The sequence below is a fragment of the Hyperolius riggenbachi genome, chromosome 1 (genome assembly GCF_040937935.1).
Source record: "Hyperolius riggenbachi isolate aHypRig1 chromosome 1, aHypRig1.pri, whole genome shotgun sequence".
Taxonomy (NCBI): domain Eukaryota; kingdom Metazoa; phylum Chordata; class Amphibia; order Anura; family Hyperoliidae; genus Hyperolius; species Hyperolius riggenbachi.
In genome coordinates, this window is record NC_090646.1 from 410,405,295 (window position 1) to 410,419,853 (window position 14,559).

General features: G+C 46.8%; 1 protein-coding gene across 1 annotated transcript in view; it reads right to left on the reverse strand.

The window, feature by feature from the left end:
• SMARCA2 (SWI/SNF related, matrix associated, actin dependent regulator of chromatin, subfamily a, member 2) overlaps positions 1 to 14,117 on the reverse strand; it is a 283,693-nt gene extending 269,576 nt beyond the window's left edge. The window contains exon 1 of the mRNA XM_068235810.1: positions 14,004 to 14,117. The gene's annotated coding sequence lies outside the window, so the exon portion shown is untranslated. The remainder of the gene's footprint in view (positions 1 to 14,003) is intronic.
• Positions 14,118 to 14,559: the final 442 nt, after the last annotated feature.

Here is a 14,559-nt window from a genome sequence, read left to right on the forward strand (position 1 = left end):
GGATGAGTGCCTATAAAAAATGGCACTGCCATAAATTATGGCGCTCTATAAATAGCAGGTGCCTAGCGCCCGCTATTTATCGGGCAGCATTGTTTAATCTTCTTGCTGCTTATTGGGGCTCATACTATTGCCACCTATGGCGGCAGTAAGACAGGTACAGGAAGAGTGGTTAGGCAGCATAGCCGGGATACAGTAGTTAGGTTTAAGGTCCGTACACACGCCGGACTGGAGGCAACGACGTGTCCGTCGTCACCTCCCACTGAGTGGGCGTTCCAACGACAATCCGGCGTGTGTACGCACTGTCGGCGGACTGATACGGCTGCTTCTGAGCGATCCACCCGGCGGATCGCTCAGAAACAGCCGTATCAGTCCGCCGACAGTGCGTACACACGCCGGACTGTCGTTGGAACGCCCACCCAGCGGGAGGTGACGACGGACCCGTCGTTGCCTCCAGTCCGGCGGGGTGGAGTGCTAAGGTTTAGGCAAAGGGAGGTGTGAAAGAGGCAGGGGCTTTAGTGTACATTACCTGGTCTCAGGTGATCACGTCTCCGTTACTTCCTTGTTAGTTTTCAGCTGTTCTGCAGCCAGCCAATCACCATGCGGCTTCAGTCCCTGCATAGTGATTGGCTGGCTTGACTCCTGCACACTAAACAGGAAGAGGAGGAGGAAATGCAATTGCCGGGATCAGGTAATGTATTAGAGATGCCAATAATGACATCTTATTACTAAGGTTATTTCGCGTTTTTGGATAATTCTGAAACGTTAAATACCATTAGTAGCATGATGCCATTATCGGCATCACCCTACACCATTTTTTTGCTGCACCATTTTTGAATGTACCCGTTTGATCAGTGCCTTTCCTGTTCCAACATGACTGAGCACCAGTGCACAAAGCAAGGTTGGCCATTAAGGGCATGATTCACAAAGCTTTTTCACCTGTTTTCCTCTGTTTTCACCTTATCCATGTTACATTTTTAAGCTCCCAAAGAACAAAAATATAATTTAGGTAAGAAAAGTTACAGACCACCCAGCAAGCTCATGGTGAACAAGAATTCCACGGAGTGTGTAAGGGGCTACAAAGGGCCAAAAGCCATCTTACTAAAATGTTAAGCAAAACAAAAAGGTTGTCTTCTTAAAAAAGAAGGAATTTGTGATAATTCAGGTTGGTTAATCTGTACCTCTGGGTGTTTTGAGTCCTACTCCATAGAGCCACATGAATCCATTCCATGCACTGATGAGGATCAACCAATCTTAAACAGTCTGTATGCATGTTGGATTATCATGGCTCTGTACAATTAACAAGCTGACACATCATTGCATTCCAGCTAGTGTTGGGCGAACAGTGTTCGCCACTGTTCGGGTTCTGCAGAACATCACCCTGTTCGGGTGATGTTCGAGTTCGGCCGAACACCTGACGGTGCTCGGCCAAACCGTTCGGCCATATGGCCGAACTAAGAGCGCATGGCCGAACGTTCCCCGAACGTTCGGCTAGCGCTGTGATTGGCCGAACGGGTCACGTGGTTCGGACCCGAACGCGCTCTGATTGGCCGAACTGTCACGTGGTTCGGGTAAATAAATACCCGAACCACGTCATATCTCCGCCATTTGTCTGTGGGTTTAGCTTTGGGTAGGCAGGCAGGGTAGTTCGCGCTCCAGCCACGCTAGCCAGGGTCCCCCCCAGTCATTGTGTGTCGCTGCTGGGAATAGTAGTACACCGCTCCCTCAGCATTCTGTTTACTGCCACTCTGTGTACCTCGCTCAGCCACACTATATAGCATTCTGTTTACTGCCACTCTGTGTCTGCTGGGAATAGTAGTACACCGCTTGCACAGCCACACTATATAGCATTCTGTTTACTGCCACTCTGTGTACCTCGCTCAGCCACACTATATAGCATTCTGTTTACTGCCACTCTGTGTCTGCTGGGAATAGTGGTACACCGCTCGCTCAGCCACACTATATAGCATTCTGTTCACTGTTCTGTGTCTGCTTGGAATAGTGGTACACCGCTCGTTCAGCCACACTATATAGCATTCTGTGTACTGTTCTGTGTCTGCTGGGAACAGTAGTACACCGCTCGTTCAGCCACACTATATAGCATTCTGTGTACTGTTCTGTGTCTGCTGGGAACAGTAGTACACCGCTCGCTCAGCCACACTATATAGCATTCTGTTCACTGTTCTGTGTCTGCTGGGAATAGTGGTACACCGCTCGCTCAGCCACACTATATAGCATTCTGTTCACTGTTCTGTGTCTGCTGGGAATAGTGGTACACCGCTCGCTCAGCCACACTATATAGCATTCTGTTTACTGTTCTGTGTCTGCTGGGAATAGTGGTACACCGCTCGCTCATCCACACTATATAGCATTCTGTTCACTGTTCTGTGTCTGCTGGGAATAGTGGTACACCGCTCGCTCAGCCACACTATATAGCATTCTGTTCACTGTTCTGTGTCTGCTGGGAATAGTGGTACACCGCTCGCTCAGCCACACTATATAGCATTCTGTTTACTGCCACTCTGTGTACCTCGCTCAGCCACACTATATAGCATTCTGTTTACTGCCACTCTGTGTCTGCTGGGAATAGTGGTACACCGCTCGCTCAGCCACACTATATAGCATTCTGTTCACTGTTCTGTGTCTGCTTGGAATAGTGGTACACCGCTCGCTCAGCCACACTATATAGCATTCTGTTTACTGTTCTGTGTCTGCTGGGAATAGTGGTACACCGCTCGCTCAGCCACACTATATAGCATTCTGTTCACTGTTCTGTGTCTGCTGGGAATAGTGGTACACCGCTCGCTCAGCCACACTATATAGCATTCTGTTTACTGTTCTGTGTCTGCTGGGAACAGTAGTACACCGCTCGCTCAGCCAGAGTATATAGCATTGTGTTTACTGCCACTCTGTGTACACCGCTCAGCCAGACTATATACCATTGTTTACTGACACTCTGTGTACACCACTCAGCCACACTATATACCATTGTTTACTGACACTCTGTGTACACCGCTCAGCCAGACTATATACCATTGTTTACTGCCACTCTGATTCTGCTGGGAACAGTAGTACACCGCTCGCTCAGCCAGACTATATACCATTGTTTACTGACACTCTGTGTACACCGCTCAGCCAGACTATATACCATTGTTTACTGACACTCTGTGTACACCACTCAGCCACACTATATACCATTGTTTACTGACACTCTGTGTACACCGCTCAGCCAGACTATATACCATTGTTTACTGCCACTCTGATTCTGCTGGGAACAGTAGTACACCGCTCGCTCAGCCAGACTATATACCATTGTTTACTGACACTATATAGCAGACTATATAGCATTGTGTGTACACCGCTCAGCCAGACTATATACCATTGTTTACTGACACTCTGTGTACACCGCTCAGCCAGACTATATACCATTGTTTACTGCCACTCTGATTCTGCTGGGAACAGTAGTACACCGCTCGCTCAGCCAGACTATATACCATTGTTTACTGACACTCTGTGTACACCGCTCAGCCAGACTATATACCATTGTTTACTGACACTATATAGCAGACTATATAGCATTGTGTGTACACCGCTCAGCCAGACTATATACCATTGTTTACTGACACTCTGTGTACACCGCTCAGCCAGACTATATACCATTGTTTACTGCCACTCTGATTCTGCTGGGAACAGTAGTACACCGCTCGCTCAGCCAGACTATATACCATTGTTTACTGACACTCTATGTACACCGCTCAGCCAGACTATATACCATTGTTTACTGCCACTCTGATTCTGCTGGGAACAGTAGTACACCGCTCGCTCAGCCAGACTATATACCATTGTTTACTGACACTCTATGTACACCGCTCAGCCAGACTATATACCATTGTTTACTGCCACTCTGATTCTGCTGGGAACAGTAGTACACCGCTCGCTCAGCCAGACTATATAGCATTGTGTTTACTGCCACTCTGTGTACACCGCTCAGCCACACTATATAGCATTGCGTACTCTGCCAGTCAGTGTGTATATTGCTGGGATCAGTAATACTCCACTCACCGTCAACCACTATATGAGCTCAACATGAGTTCCCCAGAGACCTCCGCTGTGAGCAGCACTCCCAACAACAGCAACAGCCAACGCCCCACGCAAGCTATAACATCCACCCCAGCAGCCAGTGGTCAGCAGCAGCCCTCCCCGGAGGAGAACGTTGTGTCCATCAGTCCGTCGCCAGAGCGATTAATGAGGGCTGCCATTGAGGAGATGATGGGGCCTGATGTGGAGGAGGAGGTCTGGCTCAGGCCAGCATCCCAAGTTAATGTTGAGGACGATGAGGGGTCTGTGTCTGGGGATGTTGGGGTGGCAGAGGTGGTGGGTGGGTCAGACTCAGGAGAAGAGTTGTATGATGAGGATGATGATCGGGACCATCTGTATGTGCCTCAGAGTCCGACCCCGGAAAACATGTTGTATCGTGTGTTTAGGTACTAAAATCTGCGTTCCCTCCCAGTAGTGTTGGGCGAACAGTGTTTGCCACTGTTCGGGTTCTGCAGAACATCACCCTGTTCGGGGTGACTATATAGCAGACTATATAGCATTGTGTTTAATGCCACTCTGTGTACACGGCTCAGCCACACTATATAGCATTGTGTTTACTTCCACTCTGTGTCTGCTGGGAACAGTAGTACACCGCTCACCCGCCACTGTATAGCATTGTGCTCTGTGTCACTGCTGACAATAGTGGTACACCGCTCACCCACCACTGTATAGCATTTCTGTACTGCCACTGTACTGCTGCCAGTCAGCGTGTACTTTAAGGATAAGTGAAATGAGGAAGAAATCCGGTGAAAGAGGGAGGGGCAAGGGAAGAGGTGTTTCCCCTGACGGTTCACGTACAGGCCACAGGGGAGCACCCAAGAAAACCCACTCAATACTGCCCATGTTGTCCAGGACAACAACCCTCACAGATCCAAAAGAACAGGACCAGATAATTACTTGGATGACCTCTCAAGCGTCCAGCAGTGGGTTAAGCAGCACCAGCACATCACGCACGAGGTCCGAGTCCTCAGCCAGTTAAAGTCTGGGCTTTCTTTGAAGACTGCACTGAGGATGTTACCATGGCGATTTGCAAGGTGTGCAAGACCCGCCTGAGCAGGGGGAAAAGTATTAACAACCTCTCCACCACCAGCATGAGCCGCCACATTCTATCCAAACATCCCACTCTGTGGGCAAACGCGGCAGGACAGGGTACCACCAGCAACACTGCCTCCCTTGGGTTCACCAGACTCACCACCAGACCCGCCTCAGCAGCAGCAGTAGCCCAGCCATTGCGTGGTTCACAACATTCACAAACATCAGACGATGCTGACACTGTCACTTTCCGGACTAGTGCTCTTGAGGTCTCCCAGTGTTCATCAAACACAACAACCAACAGCCCTTCGGTGTGCAGCGCTACGGTTGAGTTGTCTGTTTCTGAGATGTTTGAGCACAAGAGGAAATTGCCAGCAAATGACCCCCGGGCCGTGGCAGTAACAGCCAGCCAGCATAGCCAAGCTTCTGGCCTGCGAAATGCTGCCATATCGAGTGGTGGAGACAAACAGCTTCAAGGGCATGATGTCAGTGGCCATCCCACGTTACGTGGTTCCCAGCCGCTACCACTTTGCGCGCTCTGCAGTGCCTGAGTTGCATGAGCACGTGGTCAGCTAAATAACCCGAAGCTTGAAGAATGCCGTTGCCTGCAAGGTTCACCTCACCACTGACACCTGGACGAGTGCGTTCGGCCAGGGTCGATACATCTCCCTTACCGCGCACTGGGTGAACCTTGTGGAGCCTGGCAGCGATTCCTCACCTGCTACGGCGCGGGTGTTGCCCACGCCGCAAACAGCTGGATAACAACAGCAGCACCTACCTCTCTGACTCCTTCTCCTCCAACGCATCTCAAAGCTGTACCTCATCCGGAAATGCTAACCCAGCACCAGCAGCAGTAGGATCGTGGAAGCAGTGCAGCACAGCTGTTGGCATGCGTCAGCAAGCGTTGCTGAAGCTGATCTGCCTTGGGGATAAGCAGCACACAGGGGAGGAAATTTGGAGGGGAATAAAGGAACAGACGGATTTGTGGCTGGCACCGCTGGACCTGAAACCGGGCATGAAGCTAGACACCTGGCACGAACTGGCAATGTACGCAATAGAGGTGCTGGCTTGCCCGGCAGCCAGCGTTATGTCGGAACGCTGTTTCAGTGCTGCCGGAGGCATCATCACAGATCGGCGTATCCGCCTCTCCACAGAAAATGCAGACCGTCTGACTCAAATTAAAATGAATCAATCCTGGATTGGAAACGACTACGCAACACTCCTGGACCCCAACCAAGTAACATGACCGATGAACATCTGGGATGGTTTAGCGTTTCCGGTCCCTGTTTATTGAACCTCTCATCTGTATTACATTTATGACTGCATGGCGGCAAAAAGCATTGCTGCTATATCCGCACGCTTTTTGTCCTCATGCAAGGCCTGGGTTGTTGTGTCTCACAAAGCGTGGCCTTCTCCTCCTGCGCCTCCTCCTGTTCCATCACGTGTGCTGCTGCTGCTGCTGGGTTACCGTTGCCGCGTGGTCCCTGTTTATTGAACCTCTTATCTTTATTACATTTATGACTACATGGCGGTACAAAGCATGCTATCCGCACGCTTTTTGTCCTCATGCAAGGCCTGGGTTGTTGTGTCTCACAAAGCGTGGCCTTCTCCTCCTGCGCCTCCTCCTGTTCCATCACGTGTGCTGCTGCTGCTGCTGCTGCTGGGTTAGCGTTGCCGCGTGGTCCCTGTTTATTGAACCTCTTATCTTTATTACATTTATGACTACATGGCGGTACAAAGCATGCTATCCGCACGCTTTTTGTCCTCATGCAAGGCCTGGGTTGTTGTGTCTCACAAAGCGTGGCCTTCTCCTCCTGCGCCTCCTCCTGTTCCATCACGTGTGCTGCTGCTGCTGCTGCTGCTGCTGGGTTACCGTTGCCGCGTGGTCCCTGTTTATTGAACCTCTTATCTTTATTACATTTATGACTACATGGCGGTACAAAGCATGCTATCCGCACGCTTTTTGTCCTCATGCAAGGCCTGGGTTGTTGTGTCTCACAAAGCGTGGCCTTCTCCTCCTGCGCCTCCTCCTGTTCCATCACGTGTGCTGCTGCTGCTGCTGGGTTACCGTTGCCGCGTGGTCACTGTTTATTGAACCTCTTATCTTTATTACATTTATGACTACATGGCGGTACAAAGCATGCTATCCGCACGCTTTTTGTCCTCATGCAAGGCCTGGGTTGTTGTGTCTCACAAAGCGTGGCCTTCTCCTCCTGCGCCTCCTCCTGTTCCATCACGTGTGCTGCTGCTGCTGCTGCTGCTGGGTTAGCGTTGCCGCGTGGTCCCTGTTTATTGAACCTCTTATCTTTATTACATTTATGACTACATGGCGGTACAAAGCATGCTATCCGCACGCTTTTTGTCCTCATGCAAGGCCTGGGTTGTTGTGTCTCACAAAGCGTGGCCTTCTCCTCCTGCGCCTCCTCCTGTTCCATCACGTGTGCTGCTGCTGGGTTAGCGTTGCCGCGTGGTCCCTGTTTATTGAACCACTTATCTTTATTACATTTATGACTGCATGGTGGTACAAAGCATGCTATCCGCACGCTTCTTGTCCTCATGCAAGGCCTGGGTTGTTGTGTCTCAAAGCGTGGCCTTCTCCTCCTGCGCCACCCTCCTCCTGTTCCATCACGTGTGCTGCTGCTGGGTTAGCATTACCGGTCCCTTTTCCTGGAACCTCTTATATGTATTACATTTATGACTGCATGCCGACAAAAAGCATGTTACCTGTGCAAAGAAAACAGACATTTCCCGCATTTAAAAGACAGTTTTCCCTTTGAAACTTTAAAATCGATTTTCTCAAAAACTATAAGCTCTTTTTGCTAAATTTTTTTTTCCTCTTGTACCCACTCCCAAGGTGCACATACCCTGTAAATTTGGGGTATGTAGCATATAAGGAGGCTTTACAAAGCACAAAAGTTCGGGTCCCCATTGACTTCCATTATGTTCGGAGTTCGGGTCGAACACCCGAACATCGCGGCCATGTTCGGCCTGTTCGGCCCGAACCCGAACATCTAGATGTTCGCCCAACACTAATTCCAGCGATTCTGGAGGTGTGGCTAGAATACAGGGATAACAAGGGATAATTTGCATATTCTGGTAAGAAAAGTATTATTGGCATGAAGTTAATCAGGAACAACTCACTTTGAGTGATTATTTTGCTTGTAAATGTGCTGAAAGGTTATTTTTATCAATTAGGTGATAAATAAGTCATTTATGAGAAGTTTTGTGAATAAAGCCCAATGACATGGAAGAACGTTTGGTGTGGAGGAACTTGACAGCCCACACAGAACCCTGACCTGAACCTGGTAGAATTTCTTTGAGATGAACCAGAGCAGAGACGGCAAGCCAGGTCTTGCCATTCATTAGTACCTGACCTCGCAAATGCACTTCTGGGACAGTGATCAAAAATCCTCAGCAACACACTCTCAAACTTTGTGGAGAGCTTTCCCAGAAGAGGTAAGATATTATACTGTAGCTACAAAAAGTGGGACAACATTAAAGTGCATGTGAATACCTAAAAGGGGGTTGGTAACATCTAAAAATAAAAAATGCCTAAAAGTAGTGATAATATATATATATATATATATATATATATATATATATATATATATATATACACACATACATACATACAGTACAGACATAACCAAAAAGTGTGAAACAACTGAAAATATGTCATATTCTAGGTTCTTCAAAGTAGCCACCTTTTGCTTTGATTATAGCTTTGCACACTCTTGCCATTCTCTTGATGAACTTCAAGAGGTAGTCACCTGCAATGGTCTTCCAACAGTTTTGAAGGAGTTCCCAGAGATGCTTAGCACTTGTTGGCCCTTTTGCCATCACTCTGTATTTTGAATAAATCCCCAACAGTGTCACCAACAAAGCACCTCCACACCATCACACCTCCTCCTCCATGCTGTAAGGTTTTGGACTAGTCTAGCTCCTCATGGGGAATGCTTATTTATTTATTTACTTACAAAAGCACTTACTGAACTGCAGTTGCTCAGTCCAACAGCCAAAATAGTGTGCCAACTAATAGGGAAGCTGGGTGACATCTTTGTATCGATGCTTTCCAGGTGGTGCTTTTGTAAAGATAAAGAATAAAGGTGATGCTGAAAATCTCCTATGAGGAGGTAGACTAGTCCAAAATCTGTCAGATCGGTCAGCTTTTTTACTACCTACTGAAAGTGACAGCAACATAGAAACAAATAATTCATTATGCACATTTTATATGTGTGTATTGTAAATTTTACAGTTTTTTTGTGGTAGTGGTCCTTTAAGACTGGCTTCACTTCTTGTGGCAGCATGGCTAAAAATCATGGCAGCTATTAGGCTACTTTAAAGAGACACAGTAGTGACATATAGTAGAATGCAGTAAATTATTCAGGACACCCACTTTATGGTAATTTTCCTGGTTTCAGCACCAGATACACTTTCTATATCTATATAATGCTGTATATTGACTGCAGTCACGCATAGTAAATGCAATGCAATTATATTGTAGTGCGGAGTAGCGGAAGTAGTAGTGCGGAACAGTGGAACCCACCAGAATAACATGAGACGCGTTGTGCGGAACCAGAAAATGTGTTTGTTTACAGTTACAGGAAAGCACTTTTCATGTACTGTATGCTTTACTGCGTGTGTCGCATTGCACATGTAATGCACAATGCAGTTTCCCCTTCATTGCATTGCAGAAAGTTCAGAGATTGGTTTAGCACACCGTATTGCAATGTTAAGCTATGCAATCTTCAGTGCATGTGTCAAACACCAAATGACAATTGTTTCGGGGCCACGCAGGGTCCCCTTCATCAGAAAAAGTGCAGACATATGTCATTTGGTGTTTGACACATGCACTGAAAATTGCATAGCTTGAAATTGCAATACGATGTACTAACCAATCTCTGGACTTTCTACATATGATGTTTGGATGTCGCTTCACATCCAGGTTTTGTTGTACCCAAAGAACCCTTGGCAAGGTGTGCCACTCCACAGAAACCCCTTACCCCTACTCCATTGCATCGCAGTCCTGTCTTTACAGGGTGAACAACTCAATGCCCCAGTGTGAAACTGTCCTTAAAGGAAATTTGTAATGGCATAAAAAAAAAGTTTCAGTAACCTGGGGCTTCTGCCAGCCCCCTGCAGCATCCCTGTGCCCGCACCGTCTCTGAATGATCCTGCGGTCCTCCGCCGCATTTTCGTTACCACCGATTTGCAAGTCGATGGCCCCTATGCCATCCTTGTACTATGCCTGCACAGGACACTCTTGGCGAGGGGATGAGGATGCGTGTGCCAGAGGCAGTGGACGGCGACTTGCGGTAACTAAACTAAGCTGCGGGGGGCAAGGATGGTTCAGACATGGCGTGGGCACAGGGAGGCTGCAAGGGGGATGGCAGAAGCTCCAGGTAAGTGACTTTTCTTTGGAGGGGGGGGGGGGGATATCAAATCAAATATGTAATTTTATAAAGAAAAAAGTTAGATACCACTGAAGAGGGAAGCCTCTGGATCTTTCATGACCCCTCTGTTGCCAGCCTAAACCCTCTTGATCTTTGCGTCTGCGCTCCCCTCCGTTAGTACCTGCATAGTAGCATGGAACTACTCGTGCATGGGAAAAAAAGTAAAGCATTAGCAGCTCCATACTACTGCGCAGGTGCGGGCTGTGCGGCCTCTTCTCATACACAGAGCTGAGCACAGCCACAAGCAATATTTAACATTAATGGTGAATATTGTTAAAATAGTCCCTGCGGAGGGGCGAAGGGAGACCAGGGAAAACTTTGGACCATCCGGAGGCTACCACCTACTGAGGTAAGTATCCAACTTTTTATTTAAAGCTACAGGTAATCTTTGAGACACCTAGGTTTCTTTCTGATTTCAATCCATGGAATTATGCTTAGCGCTTAATCCAAAGAAATTCCCACAAACAATGGAAAGAAAGGAAATGTAACTACTGTATAATGGTTGAACGAAGCCAAATGTTCAGCTGTTCACCAACAAGTATGTTTTCATACTTCTATCAATAGCTGGCCATAAAGTGATTTACAGCGGAACATGCAGCATATGTTGGAAATGTATACAGCTTAAAGTGAACATGAGATAATTTAAAAGCAAGAATTCATACATACCTGGGGCTTCCTCTAGCCCCTTTCGGTCTAATCGCTCCCTCGCTGCGGTCCTCTGCCTTCTGGATCATCCGCTATGGCTCCCAGTAACTTTGGGAGTCAGGGCTTACTGCACATGCGCGGCCCGGCCTTGCCCCTCGTTGCACTCCCGGCCATGGGAGCGTTATGGGTGAGCACGCACAGCCGCACTGCCCATATGCCGACTGGCCGAGGTTACCAAGAGGATCCAGAAGGCAGAGGATGACGGTGAGGGAGTGATCAGGCCGAAAGGAGCTGGAGGAAGTCCCAGATGTATGAATTTTTCCTTTCAGGTCATCACAGGTTCACTTTAAAAAAGGTCACATATTAGGCTTCGTCATGTTTTTATCATCACACCAAATTCACCATATCATTAGTTAAAAAAAAGAAAAAGCTTCAACAGTTGCTGGTGCTTCATAGGAGAAAAGTAATATAATATGAATTCAGGACTGGTTCTGACCAAAAGCGCTTTCAAAAGTGCTTGGCCCTATGGGCTAGTTAATACCAGAGAGATGTGATTTTTGCTAAACACAAACGAGGGTCCTCCAGCATTTTAGAGGAAATTACGCCTCAATGTGGAGTTTAGGAAAACTGTAAAATCGCTTTAAGGACCCATTCACGCTTGAGTGTTTTGCCGGCGATTTTGGCAAAACGCTCAAGCACTAGCATTTTTTAAAGCGCTAGTGCAATAATACCCTATGGGCCCGTTCTCACTTGTGCGATTTGTGCTAATCTCCGGCAATAAACGCAAATTGCCAAACGCAAATTTGTAGCCTGCACCATTTCAGGCGATTTCCCGGCGATCGCGTTTCAGTGCTATAGTAGCGCTATACGCGACCGCGGAAAAAAATCGCCAAGTGTGAATGTTTTTCACGTTAATCGCCAAAAATTGCCTGAGCAAGACGCTAGCAAAAACGCTAGTGTTTTGCAAGTGTGAATGGGCCCTAAAATTCACTGAACATAGCCATTTTCAAAGCATTTTTTTTTTGCCAAAAGCTGTTCACTTCCAGGACAAAATGTTCTTCCTGTTTTGCCAAAGGAGCTATGAAATTGCTAAAAGTAGAAACTCTATTTGGTGTGAACTAGCCCTCACTTGTCAGGTCCCTGCTATTCTCTTCAGTAAGGCTAGGATGTACATACACTGACTGAGGCACAGCAATACAAATAACACCCCAATTAATCTTTCTTGCTTAAAACGAGGGAGAGGGAGTAAAAAGCCATTCCCTAACTACAGGAAAACATGACACAGAAGTGGGTAAATGAATTAGGGAAAATGTCACAATCATTTCTAATAGGCACTGCAAGAAACTCACATTGTGTCAGTGCCAATTCTCAACCATGCTGACAGCAACTAATTCAAGGAGTCTGTGTTTTTTCTCAGCCATTAGGAAGCACTATGTTGTAATTCAACCATTAGAAATAGTGTAATGTCAAATATTCACTCTCAGTTGGCCATTAACAATCTTCTCCAGACAGCTCATGTGCTGAAATTCCTAACACAGCTTTGTGCACCAAGTTGAAGGTTATGGTCTGCTTTCTTTATGATCATTTTTCACAGCAGTTCATACAATAGATATACTGTATCGGGATAACAATGTACAGTATACATTGTAATTCTTATAAAGCCTTATTTAAAAAAAAGTCACAGTATTATACCATGTCACATAGTACAAAAAAGCTTTTTTCTCCTTTTATTATATGATGCCAAGACTATGGTCTAAACTATGTTAATCATATACTTTTCTTCAGCACCTATGATTTTCACACAAGACAATATAAAGAACATGTATTTAATGACCCCTTCTGAATTCAGGTGATGGTCAAAATACACACTTATACACAACAGCCATAATGGACTTGATTCATCAAAAGCAGGTCAAGGAAACTGGTACAAAAGTGAACCAGTTGCCCCGGGCAACCTTTCTTCATCTAAAGGTTACATCTGATTTGTCACCCTGCGGAACTGGAAGACTTTTAGCATCCATTCCAGATTGATATATTCAACTCTAATTAACAACGTGAAACGTAATTGTATACATATACAGCGTTTACAGTTTTAGCTCATCATAAAGTAGCGATGATCATAATAAACGGTACTGTAATGAAATATGAGAGTAACGAGATGAAACAATCTGCCAAGTTCACCGTCCCTCCCAGAAAACTTCATTGCCAGCAAAATGCATAGCTTATTCTTGCGATTGTGCTGCTAACCTCCGGAGTGCAGGAAGCAATCTGCTGCTGCCTTGTACAGGCAGTCCTCCAGGCAAGCAGCTCTATATACCGTACCCACTCCAGTATATTATGCACACTGACAAACAGCACAATCACTCGGCACAACACTAATGAGACATCTCGACTCGAGTCATACAGATGGCTAAATATGCAAAGTTCAAAACAACACACTCCATCCTGCTTATGCCACCCACTAACCACCTACTCATTTCACCCACACCTGCATGCTATTCCAATCCAATGTTTTCACAAGGTCTAATGACTTCATGCTAACAAGCTATGTAGATTAGATAGGATAGTGCTGCTCAACACCTGGAGCAGGATAATAGCGTAAACACCACTAGATTTTAAGACTGCAAAATATCAATAAAAAAAGCCTGATGTTGCAAGAATAAAATGACTGATGGGAGGGGTAGCTGTCTGGATAGGAAGGTTGCAACAAAAGGTGATGCGAGTGATGCCCCTAGACAAGCTGTAACACAATTACAAGGCAAATATCCATGTCATTACCAGCACGGCACAGCCTGCAGCAGCTGCTCTCTTCTGTCCTTCCAGGGAGATGTGTCACTGTCCCTATGCTCTGCCACCCTCGCAGGAGGATGTGGAGGAGGAATAGCGTTGCTGCTGCTGCTGTTGTTACTGGTCAGTACCACCTTTTGACCACCCCGTGTCTGCCTGTCACTGCTGCAGACACGCCGTCACTCATAGGGGCTGCAACTCTCGTTGGCAGCCGGGCCATGAGATCATTATCCGGATCATGGCCTCTTCCCCTCCCGCACAATCCCTCTGCCAACTCCTCCTCCCAATTCCTTCTTGGTTTTATTTTTAATCCTGCTGTCTTTAGTTTTTCCTCTACTCTGCCACTTCCCCCGTGCAGAGGGTGCCAGCCCAGCACCACACCTCCTCCATAGTTTACAAAATAAGCTAGGAACAACTACACAGACTACAGGCAGCTCCTAGTCCTAACTACATACATAATACTCTCTTTTGCATAGGTAAAGGGGCAGGTAGGGTTGCTGTGTTTTGTGACTTTTGGCCTCAATTCACGGAGCATTATCAAACGTTT